A 24,231-nucleotide genomic window follows, 5' to 3' on the forward strand; every position below is an offset into this window, starting at 1 on the left:
GAAATCAAGTGCATCGATTTTACTCAAATAACTGTTTGACACCGTTTATTGATCAAATATTTTACACACTTTTTTTTCAACTGAGGTATAATATATCAACAACATGATGGCTAAAGGATAAAGGATGTGGATGAGAGAAGCTAATGCTATACCTACTGTACGGAAGGACGACGACTTGTATCATATACGTTAAATACGTGAACTAAATTTGGGATTGTGTTTTAGAGTTATATTTTTTCATTGTATGTATCTCGACCGAATCGAAACATCACAACTGAATGTTCAACTTACATTCTGTAAGGAATAATTCCATTCTAAACTTTAAATTGGATCGAAATATACAGAAAAAATCTGACGCTCTAGCGAAACGTCCGGACTCAATCGAAAAACAGATCCGGCGTGTGTACATGTGTAATTTATATAATTTCAGGAATCAATAATGAAAAAAATTCCGGTCGCGGTGTGAAAATCCATAAACCTAATTAGTTTCCTTCTGATGATCGGACAACGTCGTCACGGTGTCTAACTGAATCTACTTGATTGTTTTCCTTTCGAGTATGACACCGCACAACTCTATTTTAATTATAATTTTGAACATCACTAGTAGAAATATTGGAAGTTAACTCAAATTCTCTAGAAAATATGCCAAATTTATTTCTTTCACTTTGACAAGAGCGAAACAATCTAACGTTCAACGCATACGCCTACTGCGATTCCAAGCAGCATGTTTAACAAACCAAGTTTTGCATAATGAAAAGTTTTTCTATGCTGCTTATTTTTTCTAATTCGTACGTGGTACCAGTCGCCTCCATAGTTTACAGAATAACACTTCAGCAAATACATTACAGCGAACCCATTGTCGATTGCTCATTTTAAATTCAGTGAAACAGTTCATCCGTATCTAGTGATTGGTGCTTACGGTCGTGATGAGGGGGTTAATGTGGTCACTCAACTCACGGCATTCATCATCATCTGCCCAGTGCGCAATGGTTTTGATCTCCGGAAAATCGGCACGAGTTCCAGAAAATGAGTGCCTCCAGCTGCTGCCGAACGTGATTTCAGTAGTAAACATTGGGAGCTCAGCAGCAGCGCGTCCCTTTCGTTTCGTTTTGTTTCGCTCCGTTCGGCCTGGCGCCTACTGCGATTCGCATCAGAATCTTTGCTTTGAAAAGCAAAAGCTGCCAGATGGATCCGCCGTCAGTCGACTTTGGTATGTTATCGCGAACGCACGAAAAGTGGAGTCCGCCTGATCTTCGGGTTCGATTTTCTCAGACAAGTTCGATTTTTGAATTCTAGTGTGGTTTTTCCCAGTGTGTGGGAGTGAGGGTTTTGGACCGAATTCGGCAAACCCACATGACACCACCAGACCACGAGTGTTTCGAATTGATACGTCTGCTATATTTAATAAACGTATCACAGGAAAATTAAACATAATCTCTGGATCAGACAGAGAGGCGTAGCGTTCGTTTCCCACGCTGCATTATTCGGTGTCTCTGTCGAGGTCAATTATGTCCGCGGCCGTTAGGAGTGGCATAGCGCAGCGGAACAATTTATTAGAAGAAAGTGACGAAGATGAACAGTGTTTAAAGAAGAGTGGAAATTAGTTTCGATGGGCGAGTAAATGGTGAACATGCACAGCTACCATGGCACACTACGACCGGAGGTACAGTAGGCGAAGACGAAGTTACCTTGCGGTATTTGCACCGTATGTCCTGTGTAAGCGATGGAAACCCGACCGGCAATGATGGTGATAACGATGAAAAATTGCATTTGGCTGGAACTTGTGTCTAGTATAATGGGGATGCTTTTAGAGTAGAAGCAAATTACACTACGGACGCAGCGGAAGTTGATTTTGCGAAACAAAATTGTGCAAAGTACTGTGGTATGAATAAGTGTTCGTTCTGGAAACGCATAGTGGTTAGCGAAACATTTGAACTATAACAGCTAGTACTGAAATTTAGAGCGAAAGTGATTTTGAAACTGTTAACTCATTAGATTAATTAGTGCAGTTTTCTAATTTCTAAGTCAAACAAATGTGACAACCGTCTCAGTAGTGTGACTACAGGTGTGTAAAAATAACCGTTAGTATTTTTACATTTGAAAATGTTTTCAATTCAAGTTTTAGGAAGCAAACCGTCAGTGATGTAAGGCACGAGCAGTTTCTGTGAACGAAAATCGGTGTTTTTTTGCGTAGAAAAAAGATTGATCCTAACCAGAGCGAAACATCAGCTGAGAAGGAAAATGAGGTGAAAAACATCAAGCAGTAAGTGTGCACCGTCTTCCAAAATAGCGCATTGGACGCGGAGTGAGTTTTCAATACCAGAGACGGTATTGCCATTATTTTTAACGGATAAGACGATCAACGCGCAATAACGAATAAGAAAATCACGGCCAACTGCAATCACGATCCGGGATTCGACGGGTAATAGCACAGTCTGTAAACACGGTGCGGTCCGAGGGGTGAGTATGTGCACATTGCTGTACTAAATATAAATAATCCCATTTTTATGACCCCGAAACATTTCTTTACGTCTTCGAGTCATTGAAAATCGTCGGTAGTAGTGGGAACTGTAACTACGAACTGCCGGATGTTGAATAACTGAACAACCGTCGTCATCGTCGGCAAGTGAAACATGGGCATGGGTTAAACCAATAAATTTTCTCCAGACGAATGTTTGGAGCAGTATATATATCAGAAATTTATGTCAAATAGATTGATTTGGTTTGGCACACAATTTCCTCTGAAGATCTATACTCGAAGTGTGTGCGGTTCATTGACTAATTGGAATGCCTCAGTAATTGGTGCGTGCGAGAAGTCAACGGGGTTTGAAAAATAAAAGTACACAAGACGATACGATTAATTTGACACTTACTACATTAAAATACCGAACAGAATTCCTGGAATTCATCATAAAACTTCATAATCGAACTAGCTGCAATAGTGGGTTAAAAATAATAACCGTGTTTTGCTAAACAGACCTGAACTTCATTCGAGTGAAATGGTTTTGTAAGCGGAAGGCTTCCACCAAAAGTTTGTCTGGCTTGTTCCCATCGTTCAGCCGCAGTATTATTGATAATGTAAACATCATAATAAGACTGAAAAATTTGCCTTCAAAAGATGAAGTTTTTAAATTAAAAAATCTATGCACGTTTATTGCGAACAACAAACTTTGTGTGACTTCTCCACAAATCTCAGTGAAGGACACCATAAAGCTATAAAAAAGTTTTAATTTATTTGAATTTGATGCGATCAAATTTTATCGCTGTGACCACTTGCTCGGAAGATAGAATGGTAAAATTGCAGAGATATTGCTTACCACAGCCTACGACTATGAAGAGAAAAGCATCGGGCTGGATCTCTAATAGAATGGCATGCATTTCCGGACCAATACATTATTCCTGAGTCTTTATTTTTACAGAACACTAAATCAGCATGAAATGTTTCGATATATTCCGAGAATTATTTTATTACTGCAAAGGTGCAATTTAAAAATGTATTTCTAGCATGGAAACATTTGGATTTATATTTAAGCACATGAAAAAGATAAAAAGTGCTGTCTGTTTTTGTGCAACTTGACCTCCTTCTGTTTCAATATACTGCATAATCCATTTTTAACTTTAACTTCGTTATGTTAACAGGAAAATTGCATGGTTTGTGCTTTCTAGAATCTAGAATCTCTCAATGAAAAATAAAAATGTTATCCTTATACAAATTATATTCAAATAAAAAATCATCATTTGTCCGGAATAACGGATCCTAAAGAACAAGTTTCTGAATTTAATTTGGAACCGACTTCTGGTTCCGGAATTACAGGGTGATATGCTCAATTAGTGTTGGGAAAATCATGATCAGAATAAGTTCATTTCATTGTCACTCGTCAAAAAATCAGTTAAAGAAATTTTCTAAAATCACTTCCGAGATTTGCATTCATGAAACAAGCATCCACAACACTCTGAACCTTGAAATTCACAAGTGATGCTTTGTGTCAGCAAAACTTGATGACGAAGTTTCATCCACAGAGAATATTGCTAAAAAGATAATCGAAAATGAGACGAGTCTCCGATGATATTCCGGCGCAGAGTTTCCATTACGCTTCTATTCGAAACTGAAGCAATTCGTGCAATATTTAATTATTGTATTTTCATCAATAAAAAATTTTCTGCTGAATAAATTCGGAACTGAACCGCAACTTAGAAATAATGCCTGCGTTTGCTTTTCGATGCACGTAGGGTTGTCAATATGAACAACAATATTTTTTTCTACATTTCAAGTAGTGATTAGTGACGAAAGGCTGTTTTAATTTCAGCTGTTTGATTACACTGAACTATTTAGATTAAACCCACTAAAAAGCTATTTATCATAAATTTATAGAAGTATGTATATACAGGAGTGCAGCATTTTGCATGTCTTAAGGGGCGGGTAGGGTCTAACACTTTTGAAAAATCATTTATTATTTTCTTTATATTTTCTTATAGTAAAATATTTGAAGAATTTTCTGTGAAATTTTCAAGCCTATTGGAACGAAACTCTGGAAGTTATGGACCTTTATCTATGGCTATCTCATTCTACGAAGAAGCAAGAGCTCGGCGCACAGGCCCAAGATTACTACTTCGATTGACTTCAAAACTTGACAAAACATTCTTGAAATGGTTCGTTATAATAAATTATAAAAGAAAAAATATGATCTTTTGAAAATGTTAGACCCTACGGGCTCCCTGGAGTGATTAATTATTTCCATTGATTTTATAGACTGAAACCTTTAAACGCGTTTTCCTCGAAAGCAGGTTTTGAAAGTCCGTGTTCATCGTCATTTAAAAGCTACTGCATCAATTTTGTTCAAATGTTGCACACACTTTCTACATATAAAAAACCAGACCCCAACGTTTTCCTTTTCGTTGTTTGTTACTTTGGGGAGGTTTAACAGCTATGGCAAAAATGGCATATTTTTTCGTGAAAAATCGTAGTTTTCACTTTGAACAACTACCAAAAATTAAAAAAATCAAACAGCGACGTTGGGGTCTAGGAAAACTTCTACTATAACTATGCTGCATTCATTTGTTCACTTCTGATTAATCTACGCTAAGATACAGTGGACACCGCAAATCATGATTTTTAAGAAGCGTTCTCAAAAATACCTCTTCACCGACTTATTTCTCAATACTTCCCCCCCCCTCCTTAAACACAAAGCAGATGCAGCGTTTCAGTGTCACATTTTAATTGGCGTAGCGATAGCTTGCGCTCCTGTTACTTCTGCATATGATATTCAAGTTGTATTGGGTAATTTTTTTAATAAGTTGCATAACATGCTTTGTGATTTTCTTTTATTATTGATTTTATAAACTTTATTATTATTCACACTTTCTGCTTTTATTGATGAGAATACTTCACAACTGGGGTATGGCTGAATAAATCTCGACTCGACGTTCGACTCAGTTCGACGAGATCGAAAAATGTCTGTGTGTGTGCTCTTTTAGAAGATATTTTTACCGCTCAAATTTCTCAAAGATGGCTGAACCGATTTTAACAAACTTAGGTTCGTTCAAAAGCGACTATTGGGCCATTGATCAAGTTCGAAGATCAAATGGCTGTGATTTTTGGTTCCGGAGATATGATGATACAAGTGACGTAGCCGACAAAATGCGTTGTTTTTTTACCGTGCAAATTTCTCAAAGATGGCTGATCCGATTTCAACAAACTTAGACTCGTTTGAAAGCTATTAGGCCATTATTCAAGTTCGAAGATCAAGTGACTGCGACTTCGGGTTCTGGACATATGATGGCATAAGTGACGTAACCGACAAAACACGTTGTTTTTTACCGCTCTAATATTTATAAGGGTGCCAATATTTTGGGATCACCTCTAATTTCGTAAATCTCTGATGCTCAAAAGTTTAAGCACATAAAAAGTCCCCATGAAAATTTGAACAATATCGGTCATAGGTAAGGGGTGCGCCCGGCGGTAAAGGCTTGAAAATTGTCGATCTAGAAAAATCACCATAGGGGAAAGTACACGAATTTCCCAAAATCAAAATTTTTATTCATGCCAAAGGTCTTAGAATTGCATGAAACGAAAAATTGTGAAATCTTTTCCAAGTTCCATAAAGTCGATTTTTTTCTACGGCCATTAGTAGCATAAAAGGAATGTTTTTCCAACAACGTAAACATTTGAATTTCAATGAAATTTTTCGCATGTAGTAAACAAGAGCACGCCGTATTTTTTGAAGTATTGATTGATTATTTTTGTACATGCAGTAAGAGAAAAATTTGGAGTAGGTCATATCAGAGGCTACTGATTTGATACCGTTTAAGATTTTGTAGTGCTAAAATGAACCATTTGGTTTCAAACGATTGCGTTTGTATTCTAGGAAGTAGGGCGGCGATTTGAGACACGATTTATTATTTTTAATTTGACGTAAAGCCGCCATGACTAAGTTCAGTTTTTGCAATGACTGAGCGGAAATATATATTGGAGAAGCTAAGTGAAAGAAAAACTAACAGAAAAGATGAATTTTTTGGAAAAAGATACGCTCAGAGACAGGACTAGAACCTGCGTTCTTATGCACTCCGTGCATACGCGCTACCATTTCGCCACTCTGATCTTGTTTTAGCCACTCTAAAACTCGAAACAGACATAGTAGCAACGTACATCGAACATGGTCTACATCCTGGCCGTCACCCAATTGCGGTTTGATTTTCCGTAACAATCTGCTTCTGGTAGGAAAGGGCAGACAATCAATACAACCTTCATAGGGGTCTGTCGCTGACGATGTCCAGCCAGCGACTGGCACCATTAAAGAAGGTGACAAGCGTTTATAAATACACTCTCCTACTCAATGCTTGATCGGAGAAATAGGTATGAAGCGAGAAGACTAGTGTTTGATGGGCAGAGAAGATGTTTGGATATAAGGTATCGGTCGGATGACGGCCAGAATGTAGACCATGTTCGATGTACGCGCTATTGTGTCTGTTTGGCGTTTTAGAGTGACTAAAACAAGATTCAGAGTGGCGAAATGGCAGCGCGTATGCACGGAATGCATAAGAAAGAACGCAGGTTCGAGTCCTGTCTCTGAGCTTATCTTTTTCCAAAAATTCATCTTTTCTGTTAGTTTTTCTTTCACTTGGCTTCTCCAATATATATTTCCGCTCAGTCATTGCAAAAACTGATTTGAGACAGTTTTCTGAATAAGTTCTTTACGTTACTTTTGGGGTCCTGAAAAGGACTGTCAGTGGCTTTGGAGTCATGAAAAAGACTATTTGGTTACGGATAATTACGTTTGTATGCTTCAATATTTCATACATCTCAATATTTGAGTGAAATAAACTATCCAAATGCTGTATGGGATTCATTTATAGCTTGCAGAAGCAGCCAAATGCTAACATTATTTGTGTTCATTTGGTGCGAATTTCGTGCAGCGAAAAGTGCACAAAGCTAATTAAATTATTCTGGAATTGTACTAAACTAATGATTTTCTTCGTTGATTTGCAAAGATAGATCATCTTAATAGTTCTTAAGATAATATTTAGAACCATTAGAATGGCTAATTTTATATCATATTCCCCATCGTTGTCAACTTTTCGTTTTCTTTTTCTCCAATGCAAACGACCAGCTGTATGATGCAATCGGCTATTGTTTGAAGCGAAACTCGACGTGGTTCTGTTCATGGATTATCATAGACTGAAACTAGCAAACGTGCAACAGGATCTATTTAGAGATTCGGTTGATTTTGATGTTTCGTGTTTAAACCTATTTTTTCACAATGTTTTCATAAAAAACGTGGTATTCAGAACAATCGTTTTGTGAAAGAGAGAAAATAGTCCAACAGGGAAAAAATTATTAAAAAATCAAATGTGGAATAATTTCATTACACTTTCGTGTTGTGAAATTTTGAAAATTCACCCGTCGCCATCAAAAATTAAATGTTGTAATATTAAGATTAAGAAGGGATTTTAAGATTAGCATCACTTTTTTCATACAAATATGCAACGCAAATGTCAACCGCTTGGTTTGAGAAATGATGCAGAGTATGTGACATTAATACTGAAGCATGCTTTTGGGAACTACTCGAACCAATTTGAATTTATTGTTGTCAAAAATGAGACAGATCGGCTGAAAAGTTCGTATCGTTTCTATGAGAGGCCGCCACTAGAATTTAATCCATACCATTTTCAGTTACTACAAACCTTCAAAAGATACGTGTATAAATTTGACAGCTGTCTGATTATTAGTTTGTGAGATATTGCATTTTGAGTGTAGCTACTTTTGTTATTGTGAAAAAAAATGGAAAAAAAGGAATTTCGTGTGTTGATGAAACACTACTTTTTCATGAAAAGATACCAAAAAATGGCTTGATGAGTGTTATCCAGACTCTGCACCGAGCGAAGCAACAATTCGTAAGTGGTTTGCAAAATTTCGTACTGGTCATATGAGCCCCGAAGACGATGAACGCAGTGGACGTCCAAAAGAGGCTGTTACCGATGAAAACGTGAAAAAAATCCACAAAATGATTTTCAATGACCGTAAAGTGAAGTTGATCGAGATAGCTGACACCCTAAAGATATCAAAGGAACGTGTTGTTATTATTATTAACGAATATTTGGATATGAGAAAGCTTTGTGCAAAATGGGTGCCGCGTGAGCTCACAATCACAATGTCACAAGTCGATGAAAATCATGCTGAAATTGAACGAATTGGGCTTCGAATTGCTCCCTCATCCACCGTATTCTCCAGATTTGGCCCCCAGTGACTTTTTCCTGTTCTCAGACTTCAATAGAATGCTCGCTAGTAAAAAATGTAGAAGCAATGAAGAGGTAATCGCTGAAACTGAGGCCTATTTTGAGGCAAAGGACAAATAGTACTACAAAAATGGTATCGAAAAGTTGGAAGACCGCTATAATCGCTGTATCGCCTCTGATGGCAATTATGTTGAATAATAAAAACGAATTTTGGCAAAAAAATGTGTGTTTCTATTAAACGATACGAACTTTTCAGCCGAACTGTTAGTGTCAAAAATTATTTAATAAAACGACAAAAAAATTTCATGAGTCTGTTTTGAAGAAAGTGAAAGTCAATATCACACCACTAGGTGGATGAAGAAGGGTTTTTCTTCATTTTAACCACTTTACACGCACTGAACATTTTCAAAGAGCTTCTGTATTTGTTAATCAGCGAATTTATTCATCATGTATTCTGCAAAGGGTTGAGATATATCGACTATGAAAGTTTATTTCTCGAAAATCTTCTGTGCGAACTTGTTTCCTAACTATCATCGAGGAATATATTTTCACAACTGTTTTTCTGACATGTGAGATCAGTTTCAGTGAGAATCGCATTTGCAAAAATTTTCCAACACTGCACTTAATTTTCTCGAAGACGGCTGAACCAATTTTCACAAACGAAAATAATATCAGTAGCTTTTGTCGAAGATGATTCAGCTGAGTTTTACCATCTTAGATTCAACTGAGAGGTCTTCAGATTCCATTGAAATGTCCCGGTTTTTATTTACATCAAATTTCCGGTTCCGAAGATAAAGTGCTCAGAGTAAAAATGCCAATTTCAAGTGTATTTTATTTATTTATTTATTTGTTCGAACTGTAGACGTAGGACTACACAATTATTGTGTAGTCGCTATTAATTTCTGTTTAGAACATTCAGGAACTAGTTATCTCTTGTGTTCCTCATATCCTTATTTGTACCACGGTTCAGATTTCCTATAACGTACCGTTAGTTTGTTTATGTTGATTTTGAGAGGCGTGCAAGGCGAACGGCGCATAAAAATCCACAGAAAGCCCATTTGCTGATGAGGACACAATTCTTTACCAAGGCGTTAACGAGCCGCACAGAGTGTAAGTCAAGTTAATACTTATCGTCATCACTGTTAAAGGAGGCTATGAGAACGGCTTGATAAACACAGAATATTTCACATAAATCGTTATTGTTTGAAGTTTCCACCATCAAATATCTTGAATATCTTTATCTACTCCAAACGATGTGGCCTGATCTCTTTTTAAATTGCGTGTTTTTAAAGCGCACTCCTGTTTAGTAAACAAAGACATAATCCTATGTCAAAATGTGCGATACAAGTGTACATGTACATTTTATTGAATTTGTATCTCTCAATAGCAAATTTTCGTAAATAGGAATTTTTGGAAACCTTCTCAATGAGCAAATCAATTTAAAAAAAAGTCATAAGTTTTGAATGAGCACTGTACTTGCAAAATCAGGGGAATTTTATGTCATGAATACAATTTACTTTACTATGAGGCGCTTTTTCAAAATTTACCTTCTTGGAGAGTTATTTATTTATTTATTTAAATAATATACATAATCAACAGACAAAATATTGTAATAATTATTATTTCTAAGTATATTTAAAAAAACTCGTTTTAATTCGACTGCGCGGGACATGGAGATCGAATCCCGTCGAAACAGCATTGAAGGAACGTTGCAATCCAATGATGGTGCCGTTGATTCCATAATTAGTGCGGCGTAGAGACATTCTGAGGAGGTTGTTGTTGCGAAGAGCTCGTGCGCGAACATTTAAGAAGTGCGGAGCAATCGACATTGTTCAACAAAACGTCGGCGATTAGCAATGCACGGGACAGATCACGTCGCACCTTCAGTGTATCGAGTCCGATAAGCAGTCCGCGGCTTTCATAACTCGGCAATTGATGAGGGTTATTCCATGGTAACTGACGAAGAGCGAAACGAACAAATCTGCGCTGTATTGACTCGATTCTGAGATTTCCACTATGATAAAGCGGGTTCCATACCGCCGAACAATAATCGAGCGTTGATCGTACAAGCGAGCAGTAGAGAGACTTCAAACAGTAGATATCTGTGAAGTTCTTAGCAGTTCTCGTAACAAATCCCAGGCAACGTGAAGCTTTTGCATCAATGTACGAAATATGTTGCTTGTAGTTCAGTTGTTTGTCAAGAAAAACCCCAAGATCCTTGGCACATGTGACTCTGTTTATCGTAGATCCTCGGAACGTGAACGTGAACGTGATAATCGAGCATTTACTGATATTTAATGTCATTCGGTTGATCTCGCACCACTCTGAAAAAATTTCGAGATGACACTGAAGGGAAATGGCATCCTTTGTTGTCGTAATCATTTTAAATAGCTTAAGGTCGTCGGCAAATGATAATCGTGGGACACTCGGTAAAAAGTTCACTTCGTTGAAGTACAGGAGGAAAATTAGTGGTCCGAGATGACTGCCTTGTCGAATGGCAGAAAAAGCAAAAAAAATCATTAGATACATTATCATCGATCTTAACCGAACCCGAAGCACAGTCGGTCCAGTTTTTCGATAGTAATAGCGTGTTTTATTTGGTCAAAAGCAGCGGAGAGGTCCGTATATAAAATATCTGTTTGAAGACCATTTGACAAAGCATCTGTTATAAACGTCGTAAAGCTTAATAGATTAGTTGAGGTTGAGCGTTTCAGCATGAATCCGTGCTGAGTTTCTACGATGTATCGCTTAGAGTGATTGAAAATGGGTTCCAGAACAACCAGTTCGAACAACTTAGGAATTGCACTAAGTAAGGTAATGCCGCGATAGTTGTCGATATCCGTCCTGTCTCCTTTTTTGTGCGCTGGGAACATATAAGAAGATTTCCAGATAACAGGAAATACTTCAGTCGTGATTGACTGTTGAAACAGTTGACAGAGAGGGTGTTGCAATACCACTGGAACATTTCTTCAAAACGACAGCGGGGATGCCATCGGGTCCAGGAGAATATGAGGACTTCATTTTAACGGTAGCCTTTTGTACAGAGCTAATATCAACATTGATGAAATTCAACGACTGACCCAAAACAGGAACGTTCCGTGCTGCCTGGGAGATTTGATCCGCTGTTAAAATATCTTTAGAAAAAACCCCAGAGAATTTTTTCATAAACATGTTGCAGATTTCTTGCAAGCTAGCTATTTTATCATGTGATGAGTAGCGAATTTCTAGGGCCAAATAAACTCATAATAGATTTTCATAAAATCAAACTCAAATCAACAGATCTGATAGTTTCATATAAAAATATATCCAAGTTCGATTTCCGGTTCTAACATTACAAGATGATAATTTTCCAAAAATTCAAACCGTCATAGCAAAAAATAAAATATCAAAAATGAGCTCAAAACAGTGCAATTCATTGTGTTCAATCATGTTAGTTCATAGCCATACCAACTGTTATACTGATCCCGTCATTTATGTTAAACCGTCATTCACATCAAAGACGCAGAAAATGTTGGAAATTCTTTTAAATTGGCTTTAAAACTGTTTCAGTTTATTATCTGTTTTAATGATCCCAATTTCAATATACAGGTATCCAACTTTATGTTTCAGAAATTCCGGAAATAGCGGTCAAAATCAAAATGGAGATCAATTCATTTCCGCAAATAAGTCAATTGTCGAATGAAGTCTTCAAAACTGGCGTCTGAATTCGATCAGTATCTGACGAGGAAAATAGATTAGGAAAATTAAATGCAAAAACAACTATGTAATGAAAACGGAAAAAAACTATCGCAGAGACGAAACTCGAACCCGTAGCTAGCTTCTATACAGGGAAATCGTTTTGCGAGTAAAAGTACCCTGCATGTGAAACAGATGAAGAATCAGCCTAAATTAACAGAAGAACCGAGCACGCCATTCAATTATAGTCATGTCATGGTTTCTGTTTCATACTTATGTACACCTGCAAGGATGGCTTTTATCGTATCAAAGAACGTTCACTGGCAACTCTTCACACGGTTCAATCAGTGCCATCAAAGATTAATTATCGTAACAACAAAAACCTGAGATGGCTCATTTAACATAGAATCGACTCCAGTGAGAGAGCGAATTTCTCTCGATGACATTTCAAAGGTTTTTTCGATGAATCAAAGGTTAGCATGCTGCTGTGGGGATCCTCTCTGAAGCAACAAACGGTCGCTTATTTTCGTTTCGCGATCCGATTCTATACAGGCAGTAGATAATTGCGATAGAATCACTTTACTATTGCCGCTTATTCTAACTATGCGCATATAACCTTTGTATAAGTTGTGTCTATGAAAATGTCTGTGAATGCTCCACACAAGGGTTTTGAAATATTGCAACCTAGTATGAGAATCATCAAGTTGAATCATCGATTCGATTTTCTGCGAAAATTGTCAACTAGCGATTCTCTCTTGGGAAATTCCACACAGCAACGATCATTATCAGACTGTACATTTTTTTTAAGGGCGTGAAATACTCAGAGTATGAAGTGGAGCGAAGAAATGTAGCAAAATTCTCTCAAGAATCTCCTGTCATATTTTCAATCTATTTTCCTCGTCAGATACTGATCAAATTTACATCCTACAGCAATCGATGGCTTTTCACAAAACAATTTTCCTCGCTGCGATGCGGATAGTAATGCATTCAGGTCGTGAATTAGCACTTATTCATAAATTTTCTTTAATTTATTCGTTGGCAACCATACGCATAAAAGTTTTTAATTATTTGAAATATCTCAATCATCAGCCGCAAAAAATTCTCCGAGCTCCCGCTGCCCATTCGATCATTTTTATTTCCATCAAAGTAGACGCTGCTCGGTTCAACACGTTTACATCGTAAAACATCGCTCACTGGGAGTCTTCGCAAACCATCAAACCTTCTGTCACACATCAGCATCAGCAGCAATAAAAGTTTTGACGAACGAAACGTGATGTGAACGTTTTGTTTCAATTTTACTGACCGCATTGAGTTAACCATATTTCATTCTGCTGCGCCTAAATCTTTTGAATCGTCTCAAAAAAATCTGGTCCTGCAGGCGCTCGCTCAAATAAGCGATTGAGCCTGCCACTTGTCACCGTGCCAACTTTTCAAGTGACAGTTTTATCCAACCTCCGCTTTCAAGGGAAAGCAATAAAAGGAGGGAACAGAGAATCCTATTTGTCAGTATAATTATAAATCGCGATAAGTTTTAATATGGCTATGCTTCAGCGAATTAGTCAGTTAGTAGACAGGTAGCGCCACCGCCATGTCGGAAAAGTTTCCAGGCAATAATTCAATGTTTTAATCTGAATGCTTCGGGACTACTGCGTTCAGATGATTTAATGTAGAAAGTCACGATCAGCACGTGTCAGAATTATACGATACTCTAGTAAAGCAATTCGAGCATAATGAGCTCCCTAAGCGAAAAATAGTTAAGATTTTAAACGTTTTCCCTAGCAGCATTAAACTATCATTGTGCATCTCTGCATATGGGTGAAATTACAATGCAGCTTGACTACACCGGAACGAAATTCCTTTTTAATCTAAACCTTAACAAGGAGTGTACAGCAAATGAGCCCTCAAGGACTTGCAAAAGTGACATGAAAATAGCTTTTAAACTGTATCACCCTGTCCCTCAATGCTGCAGTACTCGAGAATAAATTATGAAAAAATGATCAAACGTTTTGGACCGATAACTGTACGAGAACAAAGATTTTAAATTTTATAGATGATAAATGAATTATTTATAATGAATCAAAATCCTATTTCACGTTAGTAGTGAACACGGGTGGAAACTCGGTTCGAGGAAACGTCTGCTTGCTTCTAAATATGTGCACTTTTAATGAGTGCTTAGTAGAAGGATTTAACGTTCGGAGTTTTTTGTTCTATGCTTCTGAGAAAAATAAATCCTTACGAGACAGTTGGACATGGGCAACTGGCAGAGTCCACTAGAATATTTTTTGCGTCTTTGGGCGAAATGAAGTAACGGACACAGCTTGCCATGATCAGCACTTCTTATTGGACTTTTCCTCCATTTTTCGCTTGTGTTAGTGGAGCGCTCTCATCTACGGCGCTGGATTGTGGGAAAACACTGTCCATTCGAGTGCTGGGATTGAGTACTGAGCCTCGGAGTAAAAAAGGAAAAAAAAGCAGGTCGGATAAGACGCCTTAAGGCAATTTATGCAACCACGTTGAACACTGCGTTGGGGCTTTTGCTTTGCTGTTTCCGCCGGAAAAAAACTCCGGGTCGGAAGTTTTGTCGGATTTGTTCGATGGAAGTGCAACGATGTACCGGAACTGGTGCCGAGTGGCGAGAAGAATGTCAACTGCATTATGGGGCTTTTAATCACGAGCACGGCGCTACTGTCAATGAGCAAGAAAAAAAAAGGATTTTGTATGGCGTCACAAGAAAAGTTGCCTCTAATGTACATTAATTGATACTGCCCACTAAACGTGAAAGGACTTTTCGAACCCGGAAAAAGGTTTTCTGCTTATCAAGAAGAAACATTTCTGCATTTGGGAAGAATAAATTTAATATGAAATTGTGTAAGAACTGGCTGGTTTTTTTCTATTTTTTATAGAAAGGTCATTGTGCAAACCGATTTTATTGCAGGGACCTCGAACAGAGTGTGATACATAACACTCTGCAAGGACCCGGCAGAGTGTCATTCGATTAAGTTCGTCAAGATCGGGAAACGTTTTTGGGCGTATGTGACAAAAACGTTTTCCAAAAAATTAGTTTATGTAGTTACAATTCACGCTTTGTCACGGCAGTGTATGTTTGGATGCAGTGCCGTAAAATTTCATTTAACTTCATTCAATTGAAACCGACTATACACAGCCGATCAGTTGACTGTGCTATACTTCATACTCAATACATACACCGTTCACTGACACACTGAGTTGACAACACTCAGTTGTTCATCCGTCAATTGAAACTCAGTTGAACCGACGTCAGTTTCTCCCTTGAAATAACAAACATCTCTTTCAATTGACTGAGAGACTGCCCATCGAATGAACTCCAGATGGGTCAAGTGTATCGCTCTAGGTGAAGATTATATTGAAGAATAGAAAAGTTTTCATGGTAAAAAAATCGACTTTTTCTACGTTGGGCCCGGGACTTCTCATTCCATGTAGTACTGCTACAAAAATCCGATGAGATGTCGCCAATGTAACAATTATTTTTCATGAGCGTGATACGCTCTCTTCTCAATTGTGGATGTACCAAAATTCTAATTCTCAGAGAGCAAACCTGCGAACCTCATAAAGTGCAAAAATTATGTTTCCTAAAAGTCATTGGGAAGGTTTCCCGTTCTCTTTGAAAATTTCCGGGGTTGATGAGGAGATATCGGCAGCGATGTTTGAAATGATTCTGAGTTCTGCTTTAGTACCTGATATGTAGAATTTCGCTTCATTTGGGTCACTTGTTCAGCAATATCAACATTCTTGATAATCTGATTTGACTTGTATTTTAGTATTTTTTTACTAAATTAGTGTTTTTTTATCCATTTAATAAAAGTTTTCAAGGAATATCAATAAACCGGAAGTCGCCATCTTGGAATTCAGAATCACCTCAAACATCATTTTCCAACATCTACTCATCAAACCCGTTTTAAAAATATCCATTTTATAAGGGTTTTCAAGGAATATCAATAAACCGGAAGTCGCCATCTTGGAATCACCTCAAACATCATTTTCCATCATCTACTCATTAATTTACATGGAATATAAATAAACCGAAAACGACTTTCATTGTATGCAAAAACCTCTTTTTACGAAGTAGGTTCGTACAAAAAGTTTACGTTATTTGGGATTTTGTTCGTAAAAAGAGTTACGTAAAAAGAGGTAACGTAAAAAAAGTTTACGTAAGCGGAGGTTTGGGTGTATTCTGTTATAGAAAATGAAACAAAAAGAATTAACGAAACAACGATTTTTTCTATTTTCGATATGCAATTTGAATGGCAAAATATAATATTTGGGCAGCAAATTATGTAAGAAAATGAATCATAGAACATCTAACGATGTTTTCAAAGACGAGCAAGGAAACAACACAACATTAATAGCTAAAAGTTTTCTGAACGTTTCAGAAAAATTCTATTTTCGTGATAGTAATTTTGTCAGTTATACACTTTTATCCATGCAAAATTTCTTCCACCCGGCCGCTGCCGCACACCCAGTCGAGAAACTACACTGCTCCATGGGCCATCCGCGGGGGGGGGGGGGGAAGGGGGGGGGGGGAATGTCGACCAAGGCCCCCTTCTCTTTCAACCACTACACGGACCCCACCTAGATTCAACCTCTACCACCACCGACCACCAGAGCACTGTTTCACTACTATCCGAGGCACGACTCCGCCACCGCGAGAGGCTGGCCTCCCGGAACACCTATCACTGGACCCCACTCCCATCGGACCTCCACCTGCAACCATCACCCGAATACAGGACCGAGACCAGGAGCCTGGTCCCGACCTCCAGAAAGCAATCCGCCACAGACCCAGCACCTAAGCGGCCATCCGCCGGGGGCGCTGCCCTCGGGGATGTTACCCGCGTCCCGAAGCTGTAACATCAATCCCAGTCCAGCACAGAAAAATAGTCTTTAACGTAGTCTTAAGCTTATCCCTATCTTCTCTCTTTCTCTATCTCTATCCCCTCACAATCTAAGACATATGAACCGATACCATGAATTGTAACCATTTTTACTGACTCTATGTAAAAACTCCCCCCCCCCCTTTCCCCGAAATGCCCCACCTTATATCACCCAGCCACCCCCAAACCCCTACCCCAATCTGATACATACCCGGTGAACGACCATTATTAGGTTAAAACCGGGGGTAAATAAACGATATAATAATAATAAATAAAATTTCTTCCAGTCTCAGTAGTAGAATAACAAAAAATTTAAATAACATTTTAGGCGAAGCTAAGAGGTACTCAATTCATAGTAAACGAAGTTTTGTGGATGTTAAAACAACTTGTCCAAGAAAACTAGCAAGATTGTAACATATGAACAGGAATTGAAGAGAGTTCATACGACGACACGACCAGGCACTCTGAAGAAAAATCGAAACAAAAAGTGTCCGTGAACGAATCACCACCAATTACCGCAATATTGAGGGTCCCCTTGTTAATCATAGAAATAATCATCTGCAGCAACACTGCTTTGGTTACTATGCGTTAGTTACCAAGGCAACTCGATATTATAAATAAACAAACAAATTGAAAAAGCATTCCGTTTCATTGCCAATAGTTACACAAAAATGGGCTCAATAGGATTTAATTTAATAACGAAGGATTTTACATGCGATCTGCTACCCTAGCGCATCAAAAATTCAGATCCGAGTGGAAAATCTATAAAACTTTTTAAAGATGCGAAAAAAAAGTGAGAATCGTGAAGTTTATTTCATCAGTTTTGAATCAAATAGACATTAAACACGTAACATTAGAAGGACCATGACTTATGATAAAAATCAAAATTAATGGAAAATAATAAAAACGCTGTGTTTTGCGTATTTCTACTAAATTCCTTTTTTTCATTCTTACACCCGCAACTTGTTCTGTAAGCGGAAAATGCGCTTAATTATCTAATTGTTCTGGTTTTAAATACACTAATACTCTGACTTTTTGAAGAATTACGATAGTGTTGAAATAGAGCCAAATCTCAGATGTCTGCTCTAGAGTTAGCAATAGTAATTGGACATAAAAAGTGGTTCGTCAAAATGATATATCAAAGTGCTTCACATAAATTTTATATCCGCTTTGACAATTTTTTGAAAACATTTAGGTTATATGAAAACTTTAAAAAATGTATTCACTGTCGTACTTAGTAATATCTTTGTAGATGTACTTCGAAGTAATCCATAACCAAATTATTTTGTCGTGAATACGACTTACTTTACTATGGGGTGCCTTTTCAAAATTTACCCTCTGAGAGAGTGATAAGTTTTTGATCGTGAATATCTCTTGTTGTAACTAACGAATCAATATAATTTTTGCTACATGCCATCGGAAATATGATCACAATTTTATGATAAAATATTCAGTTGTGTGACATAATCTCAAATAATTCAAAATTAAACTTTGCTGAAATGTTTGGTATAAACGAATATCAAAGAGGATAATTCATAAGGCGCGTTTGCCTTTCTCGTATTTTTAAAGCTCATAGCTCAGTGATCTGTGAAAGGATTCATATAATCTAATTACCAATAGAATCGAAATTTTTCAACTTAAGCGTGTATAGAAAAAGCATTGAAGTATTTTAATAGTACACTATTGAAAAACCTGTCTCATTTGATCCATGTCAACACCAGCCAATCAGAACGCGTTCTGAGGAAGACAACAAAATATCTGCTGCTGTACAACAAATCGTTCGAGCAAATGTTCCGAACAGTGTTTAATATCGTAGTGAGTTCCACAATTTGGTCCTTCTGAAAGGCAGGAATGAATCCCGTATAGCATCCTGATAGTTTCTTTCAATGAAATGCAAATCCGAAATGAAATAATAGTAATTAAAATTCTATATGCTGCTATTTTTATAGCTGTTAGGACCGCCCATTAGTAAAAAGCTACAAACGAAATCTGGTAAAAAAACCTCTCAACAAAAATTGGATCAGTTTGGATTCTATCGCCACTGCGAGCAGATGTATTTTGTGTCGTTTGCAAAGCTAGTTTCGCTTCCGACAATAGCGATTACGTATCAGCTGCCAGTCATTTGCATTGGTGAAAAAGCAACGGTGGAGAGCATTACACAAAATCAGCCGTTCTAATGACTCTAAAAGTTTTCTAAGGAACTATTAGGATTTGTTGATCGCAAATCGAAGGGAAATATCCTCAGTTTAGTGCAACTCTAGAACAGTTTGGTTAGATTTGTGCACTTTTCGCTGTGTGAAATTCACAGTAATCGAGATCAAGTGAAGCCTTCTTTGTTTTTGCGAAAAATGTGGAGAAGGGGAATGCTTGCATAATTCATACAATTGATCAACTAATTGATATTCGGAAGTGTTAAGGAACATTTCAGCTGTTTTCGTATTCACGACATCCAGTTATGTCTCTGACATTACCAACCCGCCTTTTTTCTACTCGTTTGTGCACTCGTTCGATTGTTGTATCATGCCTCCAATCCGGGAATCTATGCAGGAGATATTTTTCGATACCACGTGGAAATGGTAAAGTAAGGTGCTTCTCAGTTACTTTTGCTACAATCTAGTTATAGTTTGGCAGATTTTCAAGAGATGGTGGGCCATTCAAATCCAGTTGATTCGTAACTGAAATACTGGAGTACTTTGGCGCATACTTGTACTGGTGGAAGAGCAACTACAAATACAGCATTATAAATAAAACTAAAGGTTGTCGAGAAATTCGCGATAACAATCCTTTACAATAACATAGTATTTCACTAAATCCTCAAGCGAAATGATCCTCGTGATTCTTAAGAGAGTTGTTCAACGGAAATAGTAAATATGAAACTAAGGTTACGGTAACTGTTATTCTAAAACAACAATTTATCTGCCTGCGTTGCCAGTTTCAAACATTTTTTTTTAACAATTTCACTTTGACATTTCAAGCTACTAAGGGGTAGTTAAATTTGCGATACAGTTTTGAATAGCGAATGGCAGGTCGTGTCGTCGGTTCATATGTCATATATCTTTATGTCATATATTTTGACCTTTCGTACCTCTGTTAAAACATTGGTTTTACAGTGATTGCATGATCGTGCATCAGAGCACCAGATCCCCTTACCGAGTTCCATCCCAGATAATCAATACTTAAGGATCCAGCAACTGCTGTCACGTTTTGCAAAATTAATGGTCACCCATCAGGAATCAGAATTAATTGGCTCAAGTTGAACGTTTCCCTACCACTAGGTCTGGGACTTTTGAAAGACCATCCGAACGATATTTGAACGATCTAGTCGGCTAAATCAAAATCGTCGTATGTAATTTCAAAACATGAAAAGTGGTACTTTTGGGTTCTGAATGAATGTTCCTCATTCACAAATGTTCTACATTTTTGACGCACAAGCAATGCAGAAATACACTACAATCGGCATTTAACATATACCAAATACTATGTTTTTCGCTATGCAGTACACTGTCAGAGTCAAGTCAGAATCCGTCATAGAATGGGTTGATGACTCTGATGTAAAATTAATGCTTGTAGCAGAATCTAGAGCCCGTTAGACTTATTGTAGCCGTATGGATCAAAAGTTTTGTCTTGGTACTATCTCGACGAATGCGAAAATAAACAACAGTTTCTACTCGAAAGCAAAGATAAGCCGTGATCTACAGTTACAATATGAATGATCATTGAACTAATAAATGAACGTCAACGAACGTCAACCTTCATAGGTTCCTGAGAGTGAGAAATCATATTTTTTTACATGATTAATTCAAGTTTAATTAATTGATCTGTATTGATTTCTGTCATTAAAACTATCACAAAAAATCATTAGTTTTTCAGGTTGGTAATAACACAGAAACTTAAAGTAAAGTTGGCAGTTAGAAATATTTTCGGTTACTTCCATATATCGAGAAAAAAAAAGGCTAGGATAAATTGATGAAACGGTTGTCCAAATCATAGCGATCTGTTTGTATGGAACCTAAGGGTATTATGATTTATATTTGCATATACTATCAATAACCGTTAGACAACACCTCTTCTTCGGAAGAAACATCCGATTCGCCAGTCGATTCTTCTAGCTCAGCTTCGTTTTTTAGATCGGGACCTTCTGAAACAATCATTTGCGGTGTGTCGGGCATAAATGAGAATTGTTTTGCGTGAAACTTTACGTAGACCTAAAATTATATTTGTATTTTCCATGTTACGGATTCAACTACCTAGCTAGGATGACAGCTGACGAGAGCCTGAAGAACGTTCGATTTGACAAAATGTTAATTTTCTGAAGTGCTTTTCAACGAGTGTACCGGGAAAAATAATGATCCCATTGAAACTTGTTTATTTTTATCACTATTACTAATCGCATACCTCATCTGTCCCAAACACTCTAGATAATTAATGTGCCTCACTAATTTCCAACTGATCTCTTCTAAATTGTTCCACCAAACAACCATTCAACATTTTATTAAACTGACTTGAATTTTAACTTAATTACCAAGCAACTGAACGTAGTGCCGTTTGTTTTTTGTTGGCATTTCATGCAAGTAGGTCATACGAAACTATTCGACGAAGCACCATTAGATTTTGTCGCAGTTTCAATAAACATTATTCAAAGTTTTACCCTACCTTGGCCCGCCAGTCTGGACTTTTTCCGCACTGTTTATGGCATCTATCGGTGCTTTGGGCTGCCAACCCTCCCTCGGTGTGTAGTATTTAGTATTACGGTTAGCATGGCCTACTGCTGTGTGGGCGATCTGCTACCACGCTGTGCTAATAGAATCAGTGGAACGACTGTGGCCCGATGATGTTGCGGCTCCACGGTAAGGCCTACTGTGATGATGGCTTCATGAAATCGTTCCGACAAATTTATTATTTTGCTTGGCTGAACAGGAGCAAATCTGCGGATTTCATTAACCATTCGAAGGATTCAATTGGCATCGAGAGTAGGAGGACACTGTCGTGAATGTATAGAATTGTATCGGTACTGTCATTTTGTAGCGGATGGCACCATTCATCCGCTAAGGTTATGGTTCAATATTGTGCCCGACAGTGGAATTCCGAAGAACATAATTTATTGTCATTATCCATTTGGAGAAACGATTTTTGGTTCACCTATTGGATGAGATTCAGTGGTTCAACTTGAATCCTGTTTCCGTTCTATAAATATATAAGTAAAGCCGTAGTAAAGCTTATTTTTTTATTAATATCATTTTTCTCACAAAATCCATGAAAAGCAACCGTCTAGTAGACGTGAAAACTCCATCAAATTGAATTTAGTGGATTTTCTACTTGCAGTGCAGCTACCATGGCAAATGATAACGATAAAGTACGACTCACACGATCAGTCAACTTTCGACAACGGCACGCTGAACCGCTTCTTCCGATTAGTTTGATACCTCCTGTATCGGATTGTTTATGCCGATGACGGTCGCCTGTCGGAACGTGTGCGTCGCACCTAAACTATACCATCCTCTCGGTCTTAGCATGCTATGCCGACATGGCCTGATTGATCCAGCAAAGTCTGTTGCAGAAAATATGCAGGATAGCCTGCTGAGATGACTTGAAAGTTGTTACGTACACGCTATGGAAGTGATTTCACTTTAATGTTTGTTTTGTAAAATATTTTTTATGCACTACTTGACGTATTGATAGAATGGCTGCTGGGCACGTGAAGGGGAACGAAATGAAGGAAACTCAGGATGGCATTTTACTGTGTTTTTATGCGAGTTTATGAAAAGGATTTCCATAAAACTTTAGGTTTGTTATCAAAAGTTAAATTATAAAGTGATCGGATTCTTAACTTTAGATATGAGTGAGTTTAGAAAAACCAATTGAAAAGTTTTTTTATTAACATGATTCCGCAGTGAACAGAATATAATAGGAAAAGTTAATCGTCGCCATGTGCGGAAACAACACCCATACACAAGTGACACACTGCTAAGAACTGTTTTTCAATTACAATTGTCGCCTTCTAGCATTTCTGTATCATGACTCCTTCACAGCCAACGTCACTCTGAGCTAGAGATGGTCATGTTAAGTTTTTATTATTAAATCAAAGTTCGGAAATAAATTGGCTCTGTTAATTGAAAATCGTTTCACTCGAGTGAGCTTGATTTATGCGTCCTTGGCGAAATCGGATTCAGGAAAATAAAATTCGATCGTCCCAAATTTGCAATGAAAAGCAAACGAGATAAGCTTTTGGGGTTGCAGATTTCACAACGGCGATGAAATTATGCAAACACGAGTTACTGCACCAACCGCAACGAGTTGAGTTGTTTAAGTAAAGCAGGATTTAAAGTTTTGTCAACCTTTTTTCTTTTCTCTGGCGTAACATTTTAACTTAAACTTGTCTTCTTCATATCTATTATCATCAGTCAAATTAATATGCTTCTTTTACAAACCACCCGTATCTAGAATATTCATAAAACTTCAAGACGTGTTGATGGAACATAGTCTAGGTTGGCGTGATGAGTAACTCAATCGCTTTTAATGCAATTGAAACTACAAAAATATTGAAATTTAATTGTAACGGAATTTTACGATCTCGTTAATCCTATTCAAATGATATACAAAACTCGGCCTTCCGAGTCTCGGTTCGAAAGTCGGTTTTTACGGAGATTGCATATTCTCTTTATATATGAAAGGTAAAACCAGTTACGTCATTTAATCCATCATATCTCCAAAGCCCGAAGCGATAACCATTAGATCTTCGATACGCATTAGATTTCCTTTGAATAACCAAAATCAGTGGTAAACCAGTAGAATTGTCTATTCGTTTCGTTCGAGACGTCAGAAAAGACAGCGGCTCAAATTCAAGTAGAAGATCATTACTAAGCAGCTCAACTTAAACTGTTCTGCATTTGACGAGTCGAAGACGAAACGTAGATGT

At 37.5% G+C, this 24,231-nt stretch overlaps 1 protein-coding gene across 3 annotated transcripts in view; it reads left to right on the plus strand.

Annotated features, from left to right (window-relative positions):
* Positions 1-1,184: 1,184 nt before the first annotated feature.
* Positions 1,185-24,231, plus strand: part of LOC131432712 (putative tyramine receptor 2) — a 213,876-nt gene continuing 190,829 nt past the window's right edge. For 2 of the 3 annotated variants that reach the window (XM_058599170.1, XM_058599169.1), the window contains exon 1: positions 1,185-2,460. The gene's annotated coding sequence lies outside the window, so the exon portion shown is untranslated. The remainder of the gene's footprint in view (positions 2,461-24,231) is intronic. The other variant, XM_058599172.1, reaches the window with a different exon arrangement.

Source organism: Malaya genurostris, chromosome 2 (genome assembly GCF_030247185.1).
Source record: "Malaya genurostris strain Urasoe2022 chromosome 2, Malgen_1.1, whole genome shotgun sequence".
Classification (NCBI taxonomy): Eukaryota; Metazoa; Arthropoda; class Insecta; order Diptera; family Culicidae; genus Malaya; species Malaya genurostris.